General features: G+C 44.3%; 1 protein-coding gene across 2 annotated transcripts in view; it reads left to right on the top strand.

The window, feature by feature from the left end:
- The window catches only part of CA10 (carbonic anhydrase 10 (inactive)), a 445,075-nt gene that overhangs the window by 387,965 nt on the left and 32,173 nt on the right, over positions 1 to 24,937 (top strand). The window lies entirely within an intron of this gene.

Here is a 24,937-nt window from a genome sequence, read left to right as displayed (position 1 = left end):
ACTCTGCAGCCACCCCAGAGGTTACCGGTGGGGAAGCCACATTTTTGCAGAGTACTTTCACTCCATTGTTTGTCTTTAATTCAGCCTCCCTGCAGTTCAGCTGCTGTGTGCCCATCCCTCTGCTTTAAATTCAGTGTGATTGTTGCATTCACAGGGCTGTGTATTTCACCTGGCCGTGCCCTCAATAACCTAGGTAACTAGAGTAACCCACCTGCCTTTCCAGCTCAACAAAGCCCTAGAGCATTCTTTTGAGCCTTCAGAATCTACCTGCACTTCCTTTTCGCCAGTGGGAGTAATTAGCCTCAGTGATTATGCCCTTTTCTGATGTTTTTTACTTTACTTCTCCAATGTTATGTTAAATCGCTTCTCTGATGTTTTGTAAAGTCACTTCTTTGATGCCCATAAAAGCTTTATCACAGTAGTGATCTGGTGAGGTCTTCGGATCACGGGGGTCTGTCATTGTGAACAGGGAAAAAGTGCCCAGAGAAGGAGAAAGGGGGTGTGGAAGCTATAATTCCACGACAGTTTGCTGGAATGGGGTGAAATGGAAGGGGGATGCTCTCACAGGGAGCCTTCAGATGCTGCACTGGAGAACTGAGGATTTTGGCTTCTTCAGGCAAAAGTGCACATGTTGAGGAAATGGGTGGGGGATAACTCCACAACAGTCTGCTAGAATGGGGCAAAATTGGGGTGGTGGGCTGCTCTCAGGGAGCTTTCAGATTCTGCACTCAAGAATCAAGGATTTTGGCTTCTTCATGCAAAAGCGGGGGAGCCTGGACAGGGGCAGGAAACAAGCCTCTCTCATTGATGGAGCAGCCTCTGCCCGGTTGATGACGTTCAGTTCTACTCCCCCCACCCAAACTGGAAGTATGTGCCTTTCAAGCACTGTGTGACCCGTGAAAACTGGATTTTAATGGTACAGTACACTTGGCTTTTCTTGCTTCATGTGTCCCTGACAGACCAAAACCGATTCCATGAAAAACTGGATAATACTCCAACGCGCTTCTCATTCCATTGTCGTGAAAATCCCCCCTTGGTGGCTGCTCCCAGGCTGTGAAACTCCCTGCCAAGGGAAGCTAGGTTGGTGCTCTCTCTGCTGTCCTTCTGCCAAAAGATGTTTTATTCAAGCAGGCCTTTGGTGTGTAAGCAGGTCTGTTGGGTTGAGTGCTGTTTTGATTCTGTTACTGTTTTTAACTGTGTTTTTAATGTTTTGGTTTTATTATTTGTTTCAATTTTTATTTTAAAGTTTTGGTTCCTATGGTTGTTAGCTGCCTTGCATGCCTTTTTCTTGGTAGAAAATTGGGGTATAAATCAAATCAATAAATAAATAGGGATTGATGACACCATTGTGATGAGAAACTGCTTTTTAAACTCCCCTCAGTTTCTGAAGTTTTTTGCCGTGTGGCATTGAGGGCTGCTCTGAGAGAAACATACATCTAAAGTCTCATTTCTGGACACAAACTAGTTGAATGGTTCTGGGGGTCCTGGCCCTCATGATTTTAAGGCAGGGCTGCGATCCTAAGCAGCGCATTTACAGCATAATCCAATGCATGTTTACTCAGAAGTAAATTCCATTGTGTTCAATAATGCTTACTCCCTAGTAAGTACGTCTAGTATTGCAGTCTTAGCTAGGAGGAAGCCCTATTGAACTCAGTACTTTACTTCTTAGTAAATGTACATAAGAATGCATGGTCACTTTTTCAAATACGCTTTCTAGAGGTATAGGGGAAAGGGGAAGTTGGGGGTTGTCTACAAATATATCCATTTTGTTACTTTTAATTATTATGGAATCAATATCAGAACCTTCAAAATAATCTTGTACCTATTTTCTCCACCTGATGTGACCCCTTTAATTGTAAGATCTCCCACTCCATTGTGCTAAACTGTGGAGCATTGTAAAGAATAGAATTATTTTATTTATTTTTAAAAACCAACAAAGTGCATTGTTGAACTGAACTTGAAGAGAGGCACACTGAAGGCCGAGCCCATTGCCACCAGGAAATAAAGAAGGATTCGTCTTAACAGCTTAACAAATCCTGGCCTTTTTGCCACCAAAAAGAGGGGAGGGGGACAGTTTAAATTGGGTCACCATTAATGTTTGCTTCCCATATTGGCCAAGTGCCCAGCTTGCTAAGTGAATTCCTTGGTAGTTCAGCTATCCTGGTGTATCCCGCTAGGAGCCCCATTAAGAGAAAACCTAACTCCCAAGGCTTTGCAATAACCTCCATTCAGAGAGAGACAACATTTCCTCAGAATGAATAGCCTCAGAATAATCAGTGACTGCCTTTTCCAAGGAAAAGGCACTTTTTTGTTGCTGGCCCAAATGCTTCATTAATTGGATTGCTAAGGCTTTTACCATCCCTAATGTCGAGGAGAATTGCTTCCGGGTCACTTTAGCTCTCCCAGGGTCTCCCCTCCAGCAGTTGTCCTGGAGTGAATGGAGATTAGAACAACAACAGCAACCTCTCACCTCTCCTCAGTAGCACTGTATGTGGAATGGCAGTTTACTACTCTGCATCCCCTGATGTGCAATTGTAATCTGAACCCTGCTGTGGAACTACATTGATTTTTACCTCATGCAGAGCTTCTGGGATGCAGGATTTGCCCCTTAATTAACTAAGTGCTGGGCAGGTGTTTATAGACACGTGGCCCAATAATCAACTCACTGAAAGAGCTGTAGTCCAACCTTGTTATCTTGTCATGCTCCACAGACCCTGGTTGGAAACCAATTTTAGCTGGGGCCCTGTTTTTAAAATGAGCAAGAGTTGAAGGGCCAGAAACTTTGGCTCCACCCGCTGATTCGGGTCAGAGGGCCAAGAATATAGCTTCCACCCATGACCCACACCCGTGCAAGCTGAGGCAGAGGCAAAGAGCTCTTTAACCCCCTCTCCGTTAGCGTGGACCGCACCTCAGGGGCTCAGTCCACATATGCTCCAGATGTATTTAGAACACACACAAAATTAGTCCCTGTTTTCTGCTCACTGTCCCTAGGAAATTATTGTCCCTATCTTGTTAGTGTGAGGTGATAGAGTTGTGATTCTTCGGGGTACACACACACACACACACACACACACGATTTCTAAAAATCGAATTTCTGAATATAGGTTGGATCAGTGGAGGCTGGTGACTTCAATTTTGGTGGGTGGTGATTCCATTCTGGGTTTCAGTCAGAACCAGCCAGACCTCTAAAGGAGCTATACAAGGTGCTGAGCCTATTTAGGGGTAGGGTTCAACACCTTGGATAGCTCCTTTAGAGTTCTGGCTGGTTTTGACTGACCCAGAATAGATTCACAGCCCCACCAAAATCGGAGACACCAGCCCCCGCTGGATTGGATATACTTTGTCTCTAGAACCCATGCCTGTAAATGCAGACAGGGACACTAAGCCACCACATGATATATATGTATGCTGCCGTTTCACGTATTGCCAAACAAACACTAGCCTTGTTTTTAAACTGATGGAGGAACAGGCTAATGAATACAACAGAGTAGAATGTTCTATGACGTTGAAAGATCAGCTCTCATTGCCAATTGCTTTCCAGGCTCAAGTCAAGGAGTTAGTTTTACCCTTTAAAGCCCTGAATGGCTGAGGGCCTGGCTATCTTAGGGACTGCCCGTCGCACTATGAACCTGTCCAGTTCTTAAGATCTACAGGAGAAACCCTTTTGAGGACACCATCACTTCACAGGCACACGTGAAATGCCTTTCTCCTGTGTCACTTCCAAACTGCAGAATTGCACTGCCCTCAGAGCTATGATCTTCTCTCTCTCTCTCTCTCTCTCTCTCTTCTTTTACTTTTAGAAAAGGTGTCAAGACCAGACACATCTTTTTAACTCAGCCTTTTAAATGGTCTTCAGTGGGTTTTATTGTTGTTTTTCATGGGTGCTTGTTTTAATGTTCATGATGTGTTTCTTGTTTTTGGTCTACATACTGCCTTGATGGTTTTTACAGTAAGGTGGTATAAAATACTTAAATAAAATACTTAAATAATAAATGCTTCAATAAAATAAATTACAAAATAAAGAAGTGTCATGGTGGGATGGAGGACTTGCCAGTGATCCTTGGAATGAAAACAGGCGTGTTACTATTTGATGTGTGAAATGTTGAGGGGTTTGACCCCAGCTACAATTTGCTTGTGTATAAGGGAAGAACTCGGATGGAATCCTTGTTACTTACCACACAGGCAGAGAGAGAGAGAGAGAAAGGCCTTTGCTTTTGCCTCAGAGCATGAGGCTCATGTGCATAACAACCTGGAGAGGGCCCAACATAGCATTTGTTTTTACTGTTGATTGATTGATGATGTTTTTAATCCACCCAATAACAAATGTACTCTGAGCAGATTGCAAACAGTTAAGAGAATAAAATCCAATACAAACAGCACAGGGATAGATAAACATACATACATAAATAGAAATATCCATAAAATCTTAAAACTCTCTAAAATGCCTGGATGAAAAGAAAGGTATCTTCCAGGTGCCGAAAAAATAACAATGGTGAATCTCTTTGGGGATTTTATTCCATAAGTTGGGCACCACCACTGAGAAGGCCTCTCTCTTGTAGCCACCTGCCTAACTTCCTTTGGTGGAGGCTCCCAGAGGAGAGCCTCCAAAGAATGACTTGAAGGTCTGAGCAGGAACATACAGGCGGAGTCATTACTTTACATACTCTGGCCCAAGCCATTTAGGGCTTTAAAGGTCAGCACCTATACTGCAAAATGGACTGGAAGCCACTGCAGCCAACAAAGCACTGGCATCACATGATCCCATCGACCAGTCCCAGTTAGAAGCCTAGCAGCTCTATTTTGAACTAACTGAGGTTTCTGAGCCATCTTCAAAGGTAGCCCCATGATCTCTCTTCTGAGAGTTTACTCTTCCCTTGCCTCCAACCTCTCCTGAGATCGGAGAACTAGCACTAGTGAAAGTGATTAGGGAAGTTCCTGGAGGGGAGACTTATTGGGACTTTGTGATCAGGCATTAGGGGGTAGGGCCCAAGACTTAACTTTAAAGAAGGGTCATTTTTCTTGACTATAATTCAGAAAAAATGTTCAGACGTCTGTAGCTAAAAGAAACTATCTGTCTTCTAATTTAGGGAAACGCTTTGCCGACTACCACAATATTTGCTAGGTTTCTTTCTCACCCAACCTAGTGTAACCAACTTCATTTGTTTTCCATTTGTTTCTTTGTTCAAAGATCCTTTCTGGCCTCTGTCACCATTTAATATGTGCCATATATTTCCCTGGGTATTAAACAATTAAAAATGTTGACTTCGATGTTGATTTTTCATTGAACTTGCAAGAATAACTGACATTTTTGCCAATCAGAAAATTACTCTTGGTATTTGGGCCCTTTACATGTTACACAAGGTGGCTGCACCTGGAAATGCTGCTGCTTTTTTATTATTATTATTTAATCACTCACTAAGCTCTCACTGAGAGATATGCCTGTTGTTTTCTGCCCCCTAGGCACAAACAACTCATGATATTACTGGTCATCCTAATGTTTAAGCCTCCTACTTAAAGAAAAGGAGAAAAATCATGAGGTGAAATTTTCTTCCTTTGTGTCAGAAATTGAATGATAATATCCTCAAGGAATTTCAACACTTTAATGAAATATTCATTCCAGAATGCTGTGGGCTATTTTTAATCATGCTGTGCTTCTTCAAACATGCCTTCGCTTGAGTGCAGAGCCTGAGACTCTATGCTAATATCACCCCTTGTCTTTCATTTCCAATTGTTTTAATACCTCATTACCGTTATTCATCTTGGTGAAAGTCAGATGCCTCGCAGACTTAGTGGCCTCACCTTTATCCCTTTAGTACCACACCATACCCTCTTACTGCTGTGGTTGCATGATAAATGCACCATCAAAGGTACATGACAGAAGCCGAACAAACTCCATAAGAAGCTATTTCCTGTAGAAGAATAAGTCACCTAAGTTCCAGACTTATGGCTCTTGACCATTTGCCTTTTGGCTTTGTGAGGCTCCCATTTCTTCATCACTTAAAACATGTCCTTATATCAGAATCCAAGACAGATGTGAGCACTCTGAAGCCCATTGAAATCAATGTGCATGAGCTTGCTTAACTCTTGCATTGGATTGTGGCTAGGGATGTGCATACAAGCAAAACTTGAGGTTGTTGAAGTTCTCCAAATTTCCCCTCAAAGCTTGTTCCATCTCGCATCCATATCAAATCGCGAGCGTTGTTTTTGGCTTTTTGCACAAAAATTCCAGCATATTTTTATGCATATTATTTTCCCAAACACACACATCAATTATGTGCCTCTTTGAAATGTATACATTCTTCTCCCACTGATTATAGCATGTTTGTGCACATTTTTTCAGATATATATTTGTGCACTTTTCAAATATATACATGCTGTTGAACACATATTTCTTGGTCCACAAATCACACTGGAAGCTCAGAGATGTACGAACTTCGACCGCAGATTGTGATCAATTCTGTGCTTGTTTGGTCCAGGCGGTATGAACTGGGTAAATCCTGATTAAAAATGAACCAGAAAGGATTTCTCATACATCCCTAACGTGGCCAGCATGTGTTATGCCAACACAACTTCTGTATTTGGCAGCAGTGTTCTGGAGAGAGAGGGAGCAATGCAGATGAGTAATCTATGGGCTTCTGCATTACACAGCCCTACTCAAAATATTAAAATGGTCTCACACACAGCAGATGCTGGAGTTCAGGGGCCTATGCCATTGCTACGTTTTCTGACTCATCACATCTGCTACACATTTCGTGGTTACCCGTCGCTGGATTTGGGTGTGAAGAAGTACTCACCTTGCACTCTTCTCTCCATGGGGTACTCACCCTGCACTCTTGCCCCCTTCAATTCCCCACCCACTCTCTTGACTACTAGAAATGCTTGTCCCCTGCTGCTCCAGAAATGTATATGCCAAGGTGGTGCTGGAAAAGCGAGTGTCTTTCTTTCACCATTTCAGCAAAATCACTGCCATCACAAAATATTTCCCAAGGCTTCTGCCTACTGTTAGGGAGGGGCAGTAGCTAGTGGCAGAGGACATGCTTTGCATACTGAAGTCCCAGGTTTCAGTCATTTCAGTGACTGGGTGGCTTAAAAATGTAATTAATAAATAAATAACAATTCAAAAATAATGGGGTTCTGTTTCCTGGCCACACTAGAGTGCAGTGAAACGTTGGAAGCCAGCTTTTATATGGGTAGGTTCAGCGAGGACTAATTCTCTCAGAAAGATAATTCTCTCACAGCCTGCTCAGAGTCTGTGGACTTCAGGATCTTTTTTTTTTAACTTCCCCAAAATTTACACAAATTTATTTGTAGAAAAATATGCACTTTTCTGCTGAGACTGGTGAATACTGTATATGCGGGAAAAAGTTGAATGGAATGGGGAACAATATGCTAAATGTTACGTACTAACATAAATTACATAAATTGTTGTGAACCCTCTTACAGAATGATTCGCATTTTTTTCCACATAACGAAAACAAATAAAAAATCTGTCTGTGAACAGATGCTGGAACAAACGACACTGTACAATCCACAAAACACACATGGGATGGATTTCACAAAATCTAGACTTCCCTAGCTGTGTCAGGCTTGCACCCTCCCCCTCACCTCTCCTTTTCTTTCATGGCTGTGAGGAAGATAATTTGCTTTTAAACAAGCCACGGTTCCCTGTTTTGCTAACCATAGGTAAGAACCCAAAACAAGCCACGGTTCCCTGTTTTGCTAACCATAATTAAGAACCCACAGTATGGCTTGAGCTTCTGGATCTACAACATGCAAACCATGGCTTAGAGCTGCTTCTCTGGTTTCATTTTCCTTCTGTTCAGCTTCATAGGCTCACTCCTGTCTCCATGATGCAGCAGCCTTTTGAGGCAGAGAAATGGGCCTAACTGGCTAGTTAGTGGTTTCAGAATAAAGACATAACAACAAAGCACAGAAGTATAAACTGTGGTTTGATATTCTGGTTTGACCTTTTAGGGTGGAAAGGTGAAGTATTATAGTGTTGGTACTTGTTATGGGTTGTGTGCTAAGACATCACAACATGCCTCACAGAAAGGGACATGCCATGGAAAGGGTGGCCTGGCAACTTGTTATTGAGCTCAGGATTGTGAGGTCGCACCCTGCAGGAGTGGCAGCAGCCTTGCATGAGCTCTTGCAGAGTAGGGCCTCTGCAAGGTTTAATAATAGAAGACACTGGGATATAGTTTCTGCACTCACCCCAGGGGTCCAAAATGTTAGAAAATAGGGTGCGTTGTCAAGCTTCCTTTTTGTGGCCCATGGACAGTGTTGTAGTGGAGCCATCGCTTGCAGGGTTGAAGCACCAGGACCTTTTGATTAGCAGGGAATGATGACACATCTGCCACCCCGCTCAGACTTCCCTGGTCCCTCTGAAGTGAGCTGCAATTCTCACAGTAGCTGGTGCAGCAAATCTATTAGATATTATAAAATGTGGGAAATCCCAATGAGGCAAGCAGAAAGAGTTTGTGCACCAGTATCTTACGGCTTTTAAAAACTAAACTTCACTGACAACTAGTTGTCCATGGTGTCCGCTTTGCTTATCTCGTATGCAAATCAGAGTCCCTTTTTTCCATAGATGTTCAACAACCTAATAGGATCACCAGGAGCAAATTCCTGTAGAAACATGTGAAGCTTTAAGGATCTAGTTTTACTTTCAACCTGCCTCCGAGCAAGTGCATAGCTCCCAAATCCTCAAACCAGCAGAGCTTTCATGCTTTTCTGGTATAATCCACTGGGCATCTAGGAAAGTCTTTTTATTTCCTCCTCGCTAATGAGTTTCAGTGAGACAAAGAGCTATATAACCAAGATGATACATTAAACGTCTTTCAAGGTAAGGGGGAGGGGGAGGTAGCAGCCAGCTTTTATTCTTGTCTTATTCAAGAAAAAATTTCCCCTGTCAGGCAATTAATTGATTCATTTAATCCTGATCTGAGCAAGGCCAGGATCACTGTCAAAATGGTGGCTACTGAGTGTTTTATGAGTTGCAAACTGATAAAGTATTCCAACATCCAATGCCCATAGCACTGTGGTAAGCAGACAGAAGAAACAGAGGCTCTCTAATGTGCCTCAGTATTGTAATCCTCATGACATCTGCCAGGATTTCCTATCTATACTCCAGTAAGGTGTGTGTGCTTGTCACTGATAAACTACATCTACAGCACTCTTCACTGGACCAATCTGTGTGGACTGAACATGGTAGAGGGGGAAGTAGAATCATGGTAGCAATCTCCTCCTCCACCCTATAGACATTCAGTTGGTTCTGTGAACAAACTACATGTACGAACCATCTGCTTAGATCTGGGATTATGGATAAAGCCTTCCAACTCAGTGTTAAGGATATTGGAGAAATTCGCAAGGGATTCAAATAAATTTGGATACTTCTGAATCCAGCCTGCAGGTTCTGCGATGGACTGGCTTTTTCTGAGTCATGCAGATTCTGCGGACTTGCGGACCATTTTTTCACTTGTGGGTGGATTTGTGCTAATTTGCATGTGCTCATGAGCACCAATGTACACTTCCATACTCATGCAGATGCGCTAATCTGCATCTATGTTAATGTGTATTAACTAATGCAGACTAGCACATTTAGGCAAGTACACATTGGCACACGTGCACATTGGCACTCAGGCTCATTAACACTAATGTGAATAACATGAAATTCTGGCCAAAAAAAGTCTGATTCCTTTAACGAATGGATGATGGAACAGAAGTTGCTTGACAATCCACAAAACACAGACAGAGGAGGTTTAAGAAAATCCATACATCCCTATTCAGCATATATGATTCCTTCCAGGCAGACTTTAGAAATGTAACTTCTTTTTCTAGACTAAGCTGTCTAGTTCGTGGCATATAAAATTTATTTCATCAATTTACCAACCACTAGAAGAGGAAATTTCTGCTGGGAATTTAATAATTAAACAATAACAAATGACACATAGATGTATGGATTAATTAACAAGCAGAGCTGGATAACAACATCACTGCAGTTACAAATTCTTAGTGAATAAGCCAGAGAGAAAAGCATCCTGTGTTGTAGTGTGTGTGTGCATGTGTGTGTGTGTGTGTGAGCATCTAGTTAAAGGTGGGTAGATAGATACACATCACTTCTGACTATTCAATCAGTGTTCTCAATATTTTTTTTTATTTATTGAAAATATGTATATACCATCTGCCACCAGATTCGGTTCCAGGGTGATTTACAAAACTGAAAAGTCAAGAAACAGTAAAGTGCTATGAACTGCTGGCTGTTACTTTTTGTTGTTGTTGTTGTTGTTCAGTTGTTAAGTCGTGTCCGACTCTTCATGACCCCATGGACCATAGCATGCCAGGCCTTCCTGTCCTGCACTTTCTCCCGGAGTGTGCTCAAGTTCATATTCATTGCATCGGTGATGCTATCTTGCCATCTCATCCTCTGCCGTCCCCGTCTTCTTTTGCCTTCAGTCTTTCCCAGCATCAGGGTCTTTTCCAGGGAGTTTTCTCTTCGCATCAGGTGGCCAAAATATTTGAGCTTCAGCTTCAGTATCTGTTCTTCCAAAGAGCAGTCAGGGTTGATTTCCTTTAGGATGGACTGATCTGACCTCCTTGCAGTCCAGGGGACTCGTAAGAGTCTTCTCCAGCACCACAGTTCGAAAGCATCGATTCTTCAGTGCTCAGCCTTCCTTATAGTCCAGCTCTCACAGCCATACGTTGCTACTGGGAAAACCATAGCTTTGATTATACGGACCTTTGTCGGCAAGGTGATGTCTCTGCTTCTTACTATGCTGTCTAGGTTTGCCATAGCTTTCCTCCCAAGGAGCAAGTGTCTTTTAATTTCATGGCTACAGTCACCGTCTGCGGTGATCTTGGAGCCCAAGAAAATAAAATCTGTCACTGCTTCCATGTCTTCCCCTTCTATATGCCAGGAAGTGATGGGGCCAGATGCCATGATCTTTGTTTTTTTAATGTTGAGTTTCAAACCAGCTTTTGCACTCTCCACTTTCACCCTCAACAAGAGGCTCTTTAGATCTTCTTCGCTTTCTGCCATTAGGGTGGTATCGTCTGCGTATCTGAGGTTGTTGATAATTCTCCTGGCAATCTTAATTCCGACCTGTGATTCATCCAACCCGGCGTTTCTCATGATGTACTGTGCATATAAGTTAAATCAGCAGGGCGACAATATACAGCCTTGTCGTACTCCTTTCCCAGTTTGGAACCAATCGGTTGTTCCATGTCCAGTTCTTACTGTTGCTTTTTTATCCTCGTACAGGTTTCTCAGGAGACAGGTAAGGTGGTCTGGTACTCCCATCACTTTAAGAATTTGCCACAGTTTGTTGTGATCCACACAATCAAAGGCTTTAGCGTACTCAATGAAGCAGAAATAGACGTTTTTCTGGAATTCTCTTGCTTTCTCCATGATCCAGCGAATGTTGGCAATTTGATCTCTAGTTCCTCTGCCTCTTCAAAACCCAGCTTGTACTTCCGGTAGTTCTCGGTTCACATACTGCTGAAGCCTAGCTTGTGGGATTTTGAGCATAACCTTACTGGCATGTGAAATGAGCGTAAGCCCTAAACAGTTGTGGTCATTTTCCAGTGCCCTGCTCTGTGTTCCACCATCAGCACGGGTGCATTTGGTGAGGTCATGGCAGTGTCCCAACTGTGGAACTTGCCCTCAGAGGAGGTTAGACTAGCCTATCCCCTGTTGTCCTTCAGGTACGCAGTTAAGGACGGAATCCTATTGAGATAGATGGCCACCTCCGACTTCCTCTGAAGTCAGAGGCAACCGCCTATCCAATGCAGGGTGGCTGAAACATGGAGGAGAGGATTCCCTCCATGCTCCAGCTGCCCTGCAGTTTTCCTTCGATGCTTGATTTTGGGCGTCTAAGCGTGACTTCAGGGAGGAGGCGGGAACAGGGCCGGAGACCACACAGGAAGCTGTCTATAGCAGCTTCCACAGTCTCCTCCTCTCCTCACCCCTGGGAACGCCCCCTTTTCACCCTGTCCGTGCTCCGTGTTACGAGCATGGACAGACACGGAGGGGCAGCTGCCATGGTTCACTCCACCCCGGCTACGAGGGGCAGGAGGCAGGCAGCACAGTTTCCCAGCTATGAGCTCGTTGCGCTGTCTACAAGCTTGGAGCTGGGTAACCGAAAAACCCTATCTCCTCCAGACAATGTCTAGGGGACATAGGATTGCTCTCTAAGATATTTTTTGTTCCTCTGGGCTTTTAATGTATTTTAATGTTATCTAGTTTGTGGTCTTTGTTTATCAATTTTATTTTGGCTTTACATATTATTTTAAATTGTGTTGATATGTTATTGTTCTAAACCGCTATGGTGGGGGGGGGGTCTTTTTAGAGCTGAAAGGCAGTATAGACAAGTTTTATTTAAACCATTCTAAAATAAAATAAGAACAACCAGCAGATATTTTGTTCAGTGCCTGATACCTCAAACCCTCTATAATTGTCAGATTAATTTTTTGCATCAACCAGACACCAGATTCAGATCTCTGTTCAGAAATTTCAAAGCTGATTTTTGAAAAAAAAACTTTCTGGTCAGTGTGTTGTTCTTGTTCTTGCAGATGCAGCACCCTGGCTCAGTGTAACGGAAATAGGGTGTTGCAATTGTGGGTGAGCATCACCGCCAGGAAGCTGGCTCTGTCTGTGGACAGCTAGTTCAAATGTTTCATCCATGAATGGACAGTCAGGATCCATCATGGGAAGGAGATTGTTTAATGTCTAGGAATGGCGGAGAATTTCTCCCCGAATGTTCGGGAGGCCGAATGCCAACGCATTCGGCCCCCCGAAATTGGTGGGGAAATTCTCCGCCGGCCCCCCGCCCCCCCCCCCTGGGATGGGACTTACCGTGGCCGAATGTCCCTCTCGGCGGCGGGTCCCGGCAGCGGTTCGGCGGGGGCGGGGGCAGCTGGTCTCCCGACTGGCTGCTGCCGCCGCCATTGCAAAAAAAAAAAGTGCGGTAAAAAAAAAAAAACACCCGTGATAGGTTACGTAACGATTTACATAGCCTATCAGGGCTAGATTTCCAAAGTCAGCCGTGATAGGCTACGTAAATCGTCACGTAGCCTATCACGGCTGACTTTGGGAAAGAAAGAAAAAACCAGCGCATACGCAAATGGCGGCTCCCATGGGGACCGCCATTTGTGTTCCTTATTTTGGCACGTCTAGTCTACGTAAAGATTTACATAGACTACGTCGAAAATAAGGGAACGCTATTTGTGTTGCCCTTATTTTCGCCGTAGTCTACGTAAATCTTTACGTAGACTAGACGTGCCAAAATAAGGAACGCAAATGGCGGTCCCCATGGGAGCCGCCATTTGCGTACGTGCTTTTTTTTTTTTCAAAGTCACCCGTGATAGGCTACGTGACGATTTACGTAGCCTATCACGGCTGACTTTGGAAATCTAGCTGTGATAGGCTACGTAAATCGTTACGTCGCCTATCATGGGTGTGTGTGTTTTTTGTTTTTTGTTTTACTTTTTTTTTCGCGGCCGGGTAGATGGGGCGCTTCTACCCGGCCTGAATTTCACCGGCAAGGGATGGGGCACCTCCCCCCCGGCCTGAATTTTGGCCGGGCGAGGCAGGGCGCCTCCCCCCCCTTGCCTGAACTTCGGGGGGAGAACCGAAGTGCCTCCCCCCCACCGCAAAGCAAGCTTCAAGAACAGGTAAGGGACTTTCGCCCATCCCTATTAATGTCTCAACCAGGGCTAACTGATTGCTGTATTTGGAAGTGGGAAAGGTTTCCATCTAAATCAGATGTCGTTTGTTTACACCTCCTGGGACTTGTAGGAAAGCTTGAACATTTTAAATTGTGCTGCAGGAGGGATGGCATTGCTTTAAAACAAAACACAGTCACAATTCATAGCTGGGCAGAACAATCCTATGGGGGCAATGGATGGAAAATCCATAGGGAAGAACCACCATTTCATATGTCCTGCTGGACTTGCATCGGCCGGAGGAAAAAGTGGGAGTCGGTGACTTTTTCCTTTGCTCTCTGATTTTTTTTGACACACATTGGTTTCAATGGGAGAGAAAATAACTATACCAGCTCCAGGGCTGGCATTGTTTTTGCTCCATTCTGGGAGGGGTGTCCAGGAGCGAGGAGGCTTTGGATCCAGCAGATCTAAAGCCTGCCCCAACTTGCCCATGGCCACAACAGGAGGCCTCCAGTGATGGACCTTCTTCTGCTCCCGCGGAGATGGAGGTCCACAACATCCAATGGGGAGCTCAGAATTGCTTGCTTTAAGGCACCATCTTTAGCATGTTTAGACAGAATAGACTCCTACAATTCCCAGCATTCCCCAGCCAGCAAAATTACAAAATGGCATGGGCATAGGGCAGAAGTTCCAGGTTCTCTTTCATTCTGGGGAAAAATGGGTTAATCATTTTTTCAGTTTACATTTTGTTTGACTGAAAAGTACGAAACTGCCTTATACCTCATCAGACTATTTGGGCATCTAGGGTTGGCCAACTTCATGCTTCTGAGATCTACCCTGTTTTTACTAGATCCCCAAGATCTAGAGCCTAGTGCAAAACACACACACACACTTAGAATGAAACCATTCCGAGGCCAAGAATATGAGTACCAGCATTGAACACAGCTCACAGCCCTTCCACATGCAAAATTCCATTCCTGAACACCACCACCACCACCACCCCCGCAGTTTTCTTCATTTCAGCAGCTTTTAGGATCATAAGCGTCATTTTGTTGCCACTGTTGTTGAACATTTGGGAGTCAGAAGTCCTTGTTGATCTGTTGTAAATCACCTGGAGATCTCCCAGTAGATCCAGCTCTACCTTTTGCCCACCCCTAAACTCTATTCTGACTTTGCAGCAGTACCCCAGGGTCTCTGGCAAAGGAGATTCCCATCCCCTGCTACCCGCTTCTTTTAGCTGGAGATACCAGGGACTGAACTGGGACCCTCTGGATTCAAAGCATGTTCTCTACCACCAAGCTACACCCCTCTGAGAGCAACCAAGGGCACAATCCTATGGCCATAGGATAGGTTGGTTTCCAGGAACTGACCCTGGAGCCTGCACTCCGAGATCGGTTCCCAGAGAACCAACCCACACCACCTCGTAGGCAGCACAGATCGGCTCTGCGCTGGTAAGAGCAGCACGGAGTGGCAAAAATGGGGTGTTCCTGGGGGCAGGCCAGGGCAGGGAGGTTGGAAATGCCAGTATGACACATCCTATGTGTCGTCCAGCTGCCACTTCCTGCACTCTAAGGTCCCGCAGCTAGACAGCCAAAATCAGCTGTCTAGCTGTGAAAGCCAGGCAGGGGGAGCGAGGAGGAGATCCACTCCTCACCCCTCCTCCCACCCTGCACTGGATAGGCAGTTGCCCCTGGGCTCGGAGGCGACCGATCCAGATAGGATTGCTTATTGCACTGATTTACCCTTTGGTAAAGTCAGATACAGGCAATATAGTTCTACTTTAGAGAGGAAGTATAATTGTCCTTGATGTTTACACTCATCACAATATCATCTCTGATCACAGGTTTTTGAAGTACTTCAGAAAAAACCCTGCAAAATTTGTTTGACCAGAGACCGCAGGAGGACAAAACAAAGGAATGCATACATCATTAGACATTGTGGGTTAGATCCAGATTTAGTCATAGTAGACCCATTGAAATCAACTAAGTCCCATTGATTTCAATGGGTTTACTCTAAGTATAACTAAATCTGGATCCAACCCAATGTCTTTATCATACCCACCTTCATCCCTCCTTAAAAGCCGCTGCCTAAGGGGGATGACTATCATTGATTTCAGTGGGTCTACTCTGAGTATGACTGAGTCCGAATCCAACCCGCATCTCCAGTGTCTGTTAGGTACCCTCATTTTCCAAAATTTGGTTTATAATGTAAACCAGACCAATGCTGCTTTGCCACAGAGGGGAGTTTCACCTTACTGAACTGCTGCATACTTGTTTTAGTAATAGAAAAACCTTAATATAGTATACTCTTGGTGAGCCTACTTCTATATTGAAATTGCTAATGACTGCTGTATCTCAAACATGGATCTTAGGACAGTGAACAAGGACACATTTGGATTTTTATTTTTTTGTCAGCTAAAATAAGAGTAATTATTCTTAATTCTAGCCCTCTCCCTGGAAAAAAAACAGTTTTTGTTCCTCAAAGGAAGCAAAGGAGGCTCACTTGTTCTCTGGCAAATTAATCTTACAAAGGGAATCTTCTAAAGAAAATCGATAGCTTATAACAAGAGCTTGGAAGCCCAGAACCAGAACTAAAAGGGGATTTTCTTTGCATTCTTCACTATAAACAGTGCTTTCAGTATGAAATTACATTTTCACATGTTTAAAACTTCCCAGCAAAGATCTCCCCACCACCACCACCAATTTTTTGTTGAAAATGCCCTGTAGGTGTTATACAAGCCCTCTCATCCACCTGTCCTGAAGGTGCAGCCTGCAGGCTGGGACCCCAGAAGTGGACAGGGCATCCTCTGCATAACATGACATGCAGATGCATATCCTGCTTGCATCCGTGCAGGGATGGGGTGACCCTGGATGAGCCTCTCTGCTCTTTGGTGGAGCCTACCTGAGAAGAGGAACCGTGACCATAAGTACAATCAAAACCAGGAAGTGTGGGGGCACCTAGGCGGAGTATGTAAACAAGGAGTGGAGCACCTATGGCCCTTGGACCCAACTCCCATCAGTTCCAGACAGCATGGACTGAACTCCCATCAGCTACTTGGACTCCAACTTCCATCAGCTTCAGACAGCATGAACTCAACCCCCACCAGCTCCTTGGACTCCAACTCTTGTCAGCTCCAGACCATTGTCAGGGATGATGGGAGTTGTACTCCAACAGCATCTGGAATGCTGGAGGTCCCCCAACCCCTGTCTTAAACTCTCAATTGCTGCCTGGAAGCTGCTGATGCAACCGCCTCCATAGACCTGACCCAACTTGGTCATTGTTTGGATAGCTCCTCTTCTACTCAGCACAAGGACCCGATGCTGCTGGACAGCTCTCCTGCCTGGTACAGAAGGTCAGAATGGGGCGTAATAAAGCAAACTATGGGGAAGCATTGTTTTTCAGGCAGAGTAGGGCAACCTGTGGCCCTCCAGACATTTTGGCCTACAGTTCCTATCAGCCCTAGCCAGTTTAGCCAGTAGTGAAGGTTGATAGGAGTTGCAGACCAAAACATATGGAGGGCCCTAAGTGGCCCACCCTTGCTCTAAGGCTTGAGACCTGCACCCTGTCAGTTGCAGCCACAGTTCTGTGTTCCCACTGCTAACTTGGTCATAAAGCCTTTGGAAGAAAAGGGTGGGACTGGGAACCTAGGGAGTCCCTTGTGTAAACTGTGGCTACCAATCTTTTGAAGTGTCTGTAGCCAAAGTGAGGCAATGGGAACTTAGTATGAATACCTGAAAAGGGGGAAACAGTGTATATATGAGTGGAAGCTGGTGACTCCAGTGTCATTGGAGCGATGAATCTGCTCTGGGTTTCAGTCAGAACTCTAAAGGAACTATCCAAGGTGCACCTTGGATACCTCCTTTAGATTTCTGACTGGTTCTGACTGAAATCTAGAGCGGATTCACTGCCCCACTGACACCAGAGCCACCAGCTTCCACTGGTGTATACAAAAGAGATGAAGGGGAAGGGAGTATGGCAGAGCCCCGCCCCCCAGTCCTGCTGATGATGTTTAAATGCCTCGGGTTGATCCTGTAGTTAACATGCACACACCCACATTTAAATGTATTATTCAAACTCTGCAGTAGTTAAAATGTGTTTGTTTAATAACCAGAGGCATCCTGCATACATGTCAGGATACTTACTGTTGACACAAATTAGATTAAGACAAAGAAGCCACCTCAAGGCAGAGCACACTTTGCCATCAGCAGCACCTTCTCTTTTAAATCAAATGTTTGTCAGGCTGAGCATCTCCACTGATCATAACTATGTTAGGAACAGCAGGGAAGATTGATGATCTATCAGGAGCTGAGTCCCAAGCCATTGAAAGAAACCCAGCTCCGGAGGTAACATTGTGCAGCAAAGCAGCCACGCAGGCAGGATCACTGAGAGGCTTTTATTTCAAATGGTCGTGTCTGTTTCACCATAAGAGAGCACGGAAATAGCTTTCTGAATGCTAGCAAAGACCTTTTGGAGTACTTAGCTGGGAAGTTAATCACAGAACTGTTAAAAAAAAAAAAAAAGCTTTAAAATAGACCATCCGCTAAGGGCACACAGAAATATGTTTCCCGCAGTGGGAAAGGGGAATTTAAGCCTGCCTTCTGGATTTATTTTATTTTTAAACTCAATTTATTTATTTTTTCCAACATGATTGGATTGCTGTGTTTTTGTTTGCTTTGCCGGTTGAAGAGTTGTTGTTATTGTTGCTGTTTAATTTGCTTTTTAATGTGTAATTTATGGTTCTGATACTGGATTTGTTGTTTGCTTTTAATGTCGCATACATTGCCCTGGGATCCTGTGGATAAAGGGCAATTTATACATTTTGTAAATACGGAGACTCAACACAGTGTCTCAACCGCAAAGGTGCAAGCAGCTGGGAAGCTACGGTAGACAGGTTCTTAGTGTCCCTTCCAAAAGCTCTGTGATGGCCACCTCATAGGGCTTGCTCTCTCTCAATGAGAAGTGTTCCTGGGATACATACCCATTCAGTTACTGCAGTGTCTCTCTGCTATGAGGCCTTAAGGGTAACGCAAGTCTAGATTTGGGTGGTGCACTGGGTGATGGCAGTGGTGGAGAATAGCTATTCCTACACACTTGATTAAGAGTGTGGCCTTAAGATTTGAGAAGCAGCTCATCCTCTGTACTGGGCTACCCATGCCTACATACAAAATGCAGTGTGGTTCAGATTAGGATGCTTGAGGAATGTGATCTTTGCAAATTCCTACTGTATATAGAATGACTTCATCTGACCTCTCAGAATAATGTGCAGACTGGAACTTAGCTATCTCCCAGATATTGCACTTGTCTAATATACCTCAAGTGAAATTTTGAGAGGAATGGTATCAAAATCACACATGAATGCAGAAATGGAATGCATGAAAAGCCTGCAAAAGTGACCTAGACCAGAACTAGACAGCTTTGCCCATCCCTAGTTCAGAACCATAATTTCACTCCTTTCTGTGGCCACTGGTGGTGCAATCATGTTGTCTGCTACATATGAATTTGTCTCATGGATTTTAACAGAATTGATGCATAAGTTGCAAACCTTAGGGGATTGTTTTCCCTTGTAATACCTAGGGATGTCAGAGAAGTTCGCCACAAATCTTGGGAAGGCCGAATGCCAGCACATTCGGCCCCCCGAAATTGGTGGCGAAACGGTCTGCCACCCCCTGGGACGGGACTTACCTTGGGCGAATCCTCCTGGCGGCGGCGGCTCCGGCAGCGGTTCGGCGGCTCCAGCAGCGGCCGGTCTTCCAACCGGCGGCCACCACCGCCATTTCCAAGTTTTTTTTTTAAAAAAAAACGTGATAGGCTACGTAAAGATTTACGTAGCCTATCACAGCTAAATTTTAAAAAACACCGTGATAGGCTACGTAAATGTTTACATAGCCTATCACGGCTGAGTAAAAAAAAAAAAAACGCACCTACACAAATGGTGGCACCCATGGGCACCGCCATTTGCGTTCCTTATTTTGGCACGTGTAGTCTACGTAAACATTTACGTAGACTACAGCGAAAATAAGGGGAACTCAAATAGCGTAGCGTCTACGCGTGGTTTGTTTGTTTGTTTGTTTACTCAGCCGTGATAGGCTACATAAACATTTACGTAGCCTATCACAGCTGACTGCAGGGACACAAATGGCGGCGGCTACAGCCGCCACCATTTGTGCAACCGGCCAGCCAGGATTCGGGGGGGAGGGACGGAGCGCCTCCCCCCCCGGCCAGAATTTCAGGGGGGAGGGACGGAGCGCCCCCCCGGCCAGAATTTCGGGGGGGAGGGGGAGCGCCTCCCCCCCACCGTGAATCAATTTCGTGAGAAAGTAAGTCACTTTCGTACATCCCTAGTAATACCTAAAATAAAAATAAAATGTAGGAATCAATCACAAGATAAATGTTTCAAGCATGGCTATCTTTGTTGGAAGCTTTGCCATTTCAGAGCTCTTACGCTAGTTGTTCTACCCTCTCCCTGTAAACAACACACAGCAGGAAATTATCTAGGACCAGCTGGTGTGCGTGCACGTGGAGACAGAAGAAGAGATGTAAGAATCTTGGGATCCACTCTCCAAATGGTTGGCTTCCTTCCAACACACACACACACTTTCAGTACTACTACATAGTCTATGTTTCTCTTTAAATCCATGTCCCATCTAGGAATGGAAGAATCTGTCAATTTCAGTATCTCTGTTTCCCATTTTTCCCATCTTAAATTCAGTTCATCCCAAACTTTCAGAATTTTTCTAATCTTAATTTTGGTTCACCCTGAACTTTGCGATTTTTTAAAGTTTGCATAAAAATTCATACATATTTTTGTGCACATTTTTCTGGATACATGCCTAATATATACATTTTGCAAGCAAATTTGGGCAAGCACATTTTCCCAAAAGAATGCATGTCTGAACATTATTTTCACTTGTATCTCTACATCCTCATTTTCTTCTCCATCCTGCCTCCTCTTTCTTTCTGCATCATTCCCCTTCCTCTCTGATTCTTCAGAGTAGGGAAAGTATGGAAGCAAAGAGAAATATGTCCTACACCTTCCCATTACCATGACACCCTGTTCTTTCCTTTCCCTTCTCTCTTTCCCCCCACCCCTCTCCCTCAATCTCTCTCATGGCCCATTTATTTTAAAAACAGCCATTTTAATACCATGAATTACCACTGCTGTAATGAAACAGGAGTTGTTACAATCCCCATCTGCTAAGTTGATTTAGAGTAGTTGGCCTTTCATTATAAATGGTGTTTGAAGCTACTTGCCATGAGATTTTAAGTCAATTTTATTATTAAAATTTCTGATGTATTTAATTAATTCAACCAGAATCAACAACAATTTAAATACATGGAAAAGTGGGGAGAGGTAGGAGCCCACAATCCTGAGACCAAAAGTGGGTCAGTACGTGATCAAGTTTTAACTATATTATTTGGAACGTAATTGAAGTGGGGGTAATTACTTATAGCCTATACACAAATAATTCCATTAATATGATTGTATAACACTGCATTCACTGTATTAGCTTTTCCAGAGTATGAAGGGTTAGGAAGTCTTGTAGGTCATGCTAAGTTTCTTTGACATTCACATATAATTATATTGTGCCTTGCATATATACTATTATGCTGTACTATTTTCAGAGGAAGGAAAGCAGGAACAGTGAAAAGTTCATGAGTATTGTTAGGACGGAAAACAAGCCAGTAAAACATTCTCTATGGATTGCACAGCTCCTGCATTCCAGGGAACAAAATATTGCCTCAGAATTCATGGGAAAGAAACAGGCTTCTGAGACTGGAAACTAGTTAGAATGAAAACCAAAATCCACAGTTCGGCAGTGCCTTCATTAAGACCAACAAATATACCACAAAAAGAATGTGCTAGCTTTTGAGTTCTCCAGAACTCTTCATCAGTCTGGGTGATACAAAAAGCAGGCAGTAGGGTGAGTGGGAAGAAACAAAAAAGCACAAAGTTTAGACCAGATGTTGTGGCCTTGAGGTCTGCAGTTCACAAGATGGAGATTGCAAACTGAATGAATTTAGTCCCTGCTAAGTTCTGCAGGTATCAAGTTTTGTCCTAAGATTCTGGGACAAAGAAGGAGTAGCCGACCCCCATTTCTGAAAACATAAAGGCCAGCCATAACTCAGATCTGCCTCTTGCCTTGGCCAGAACACACAGGTTCCTGGGTAGGCAGAGACCAGAAGTAAAGAGAAACATGGCAGTCCTTCTTTTAGCAAAACTGGATTTTATGTAGTGCACTAGGTAAAAAAGTACATTTGGGGTTAAGCCCCCTTCTCAGCTCCCAGTTTTCCCTTGCAAATTTCCCTTGTCTTATGAAACAAACACAGAGTTGGGAACCCATGTTTCCTCATAACATGTAGTTCTGCCATTCCGTCTAGTAGCATCTGAGCTAAAACGTCCCACATGGACATTGCTAGAATTCAGTGCACTAAAGATGTCGACTGGTGTGCCAGCACCCCACCTGCCCTTTCGCAACTTCTTTGTTTCTCTGCAAAAGAGGCGGTCGTTTTTCTGCCTCTTTTGTTGGGATTTTGAGAATTTCTGAGTTTTTCAGGGTGCAGGGCTTCAGTGCTTACCTTACAGTAAGGAGGTGGCTGCAGAGTGTGTGTGCTCTTTATTTTACCATTTTCCCTCCATTTTGTTCTTGCAGCCTCTTCAGCTGTTTGAGCTTCCTGGAAAGCCCCCAAGAGGACTTTACCAGGATTTCCTCCCTTGGGGCTTTCCAGTGCTGCTTCCTGCTAAGGGCCTGAAAATTGAGTGAGGTGTTGCTGTTGTTGTTGTTAAAAGGACTTTTAACAACAACAGAACAAAACAAAAAATGCCTCGCTTGGCTTCGGGCCCTCAGCAGCAGCAGCAGCAGCACTGGAAAGCCCCAAGGGAGAAAGTCCTGGTTAAGTCCTCTAAGGGGCTCTTCAGAAAACTCAGGCAGCTGGAGAGGCTTCAAGGCCAGAACAGTAAAAATGGTAAAATAAAGAGGGCACACGCCCCTCAGCCACCTCCTTACAGTAAGATAAGAACTGAAGCTCTACACACTGAGAAATGTCTCTGAAACTCCCACCCCTTCTCACAAATTTCAGGTGCAATTTCTTTTTGCCCCTCCTCACAATAAATGGGCAAAAATAAATAGTTAAAAAATTTGCCACAGTGCTAATGTTGACCCCACAAACACTGCTTTCAGGAATGGACATGTAGTGTTTATACCGACTTTATTGTGATTATGGAATCAGGAGCTAAATACTGCCCATACCCCTCCTTGACTCATTATGCTTTTTAATCGTAATTCCTTTCCATGCACAAACATCAGTGCCTCTGAGTGGTAGCAGGGAGGAAAATCCAAACCAGGGGTCATGTCCTCTTTCTCCTCGAACTCATTGACCTTTGCAGTGAGTGCTAGTCAATAAAAATCAAAGCCATTGCTGTTGTGTCCAAAAATGCCAACAAGACAAGGGCACAATCCTAAAGACTTAAGTTGTTATAGAAGTACAGTACAATCATAAACTGATGGCTAATGAGTCTGCAACCTCTTGTCACCACTTAGTGGAAAACCTCATTAATTCTTTACAAGGCCTTTAGAAGACAGATCACAATAGCATTGTGTTAAGGCTTCCTCCAGCTCTGTTGGCTGTCAAAACTCTGTGGATGACTTCATTGCCTTTGACGTTTTTACTTCTTCTGTCCAGTTTAGTTTGTTTGCTTGTTTAAAAAAATAACCTCCTGGGCCAAATGTTAAACAAAAGATCAAGCAATATGTTTTTTCCTCCTCTGCTGGATTATAAACTAAGAGAAATTAAGACACTGTGTTAACCATTTTGACCTTCCTATTAAAAGCCGCTGGGTTTAGACATTCTTTTCTCTCTCTCTTTTACATGGCTGTTTTAATTCTGCTTAGGGTGCAGTCCTATCAGGATGGCCAAAAGCCTCTGAACCTGGAGGCTTATGGCCATCCAATGCAGAGCAGGAGACACGGTGGAGGCAATCTTCGCCCCCGTGCTCCTCCCACTTGCATTTCAGCTAGATGGGCTTTTTTGCCCATCTAGCAGGGGCTCCACAGAACAGAAGGGAAGGAGACTGGGGAGGCCTGGGAATATGGTGTAAGCTCACTCCCCTCCCCGCCCACCCGTATGCCCCCTTTCCCTCCTCTCCGAGGTTGCTTTTGTCACCTCACAGAGGCAGCTGGCATGGTTCTCTCCACACCAGCTGCAAGAGAGAGGGGGCGGGGAGCTTGGATCCCTGGCTCCAAGGTTGGGGCACTGTCTCCGACCTTGGATTCAGAAATCTAAACTATCCTTTAGCCCCCTAGACTCTGTCTAGGGGCTTAAGCAATCAGCTACAAGGCATTTTGGTCCCCATGCAACTGCAGCTCATGAGCCAATGTGTTCAGGGTGGCACAGGTGCTGGGCTCAGCAATCAGATCTGCAGCAATGCAAGAGATCCTGGGTTGCATCTAGAAGTACCACAAAAGAGGAAATGCATCACCAAAAAAGAGGACAGCAATTTGCATAAAATGTGCATATGCTAATTTATATGTATAGATGCAAATTTAGAAACTATTGTTATAATTTAAATAGAACAACAGTACATCTCACCATAGTGTGGAAGACTGTGACCAGGTGACCTGGGTGCCTTGGATCAGTCTGTCCAGAGGCTAACTGTTGATGGGCAATTTCAAGGCCCAGCTGTTCCTTCTGATGGTTCTTCATCTTTAAACTGGACTTGGCCTGGCAGCCTTTCACACAGAGGACTCCTTCAAAATCGCAGTCCTTCAATTAGAGGACTGTCCTCCATAAAAGAGGACACATGGCCACCTTGAACTTCGTGGCTGATCAGGGATGTGAACCCAGGTCTTCTCAGCAATATATACATACAGCTGCCTATGGATCAACACCGCTGCCTGAATTTTTGAATCTCCTGGTGGGGCAGACTATGGATTCTCCTTGGGGTGTGGCTATTGGGGCTGTCATGAGTTCCTAGACTTCAACATTTATTTCCCATGACCCCACTGTAATCACATGGTTTACCCAACCTGGTTCCCTCCAGATGTTTTGGATATCAATTCCCATCAGCCCCAGCTAGGATGGCCAATAGTCAGGAATGCTGGGAGTTGGAGTCCAAAACATCTGTAGGGTACCAAGTTAGGAAAGGATGGTTCACATCAAGCATGCATAATTTGTGACCCACAGAGCCAAAATAGCCCATTTGCCATGTATTAGGACCTCCTGGGTGCCTGAACCTTTTTAGTGTTGGGGGGTGGGGGAGTGAATTATAGTTCACAGA

Source organism: Heloderma suspectum, chromosome 2 (genome assembly GCF_057233095.1).
Source record: "Heloderma suspectum isolate Gila_16-S chromosome 2, 16-S_ref, whole genome shotgun sequence".
In the NCBI taxonomy this organism is placed as follows: domain Eukaryota; kingdom Metazoa; phylum Chordata; class Lepidosauria; order Squamata; family Helodermatidae; genus Heloderma; species Heloderma suspectum.
The sequence above is the reverse complement of the archived record's forward strand: the minus strand, read 5'-3'. Positions and strand labels throughout refer to the sequence as shown.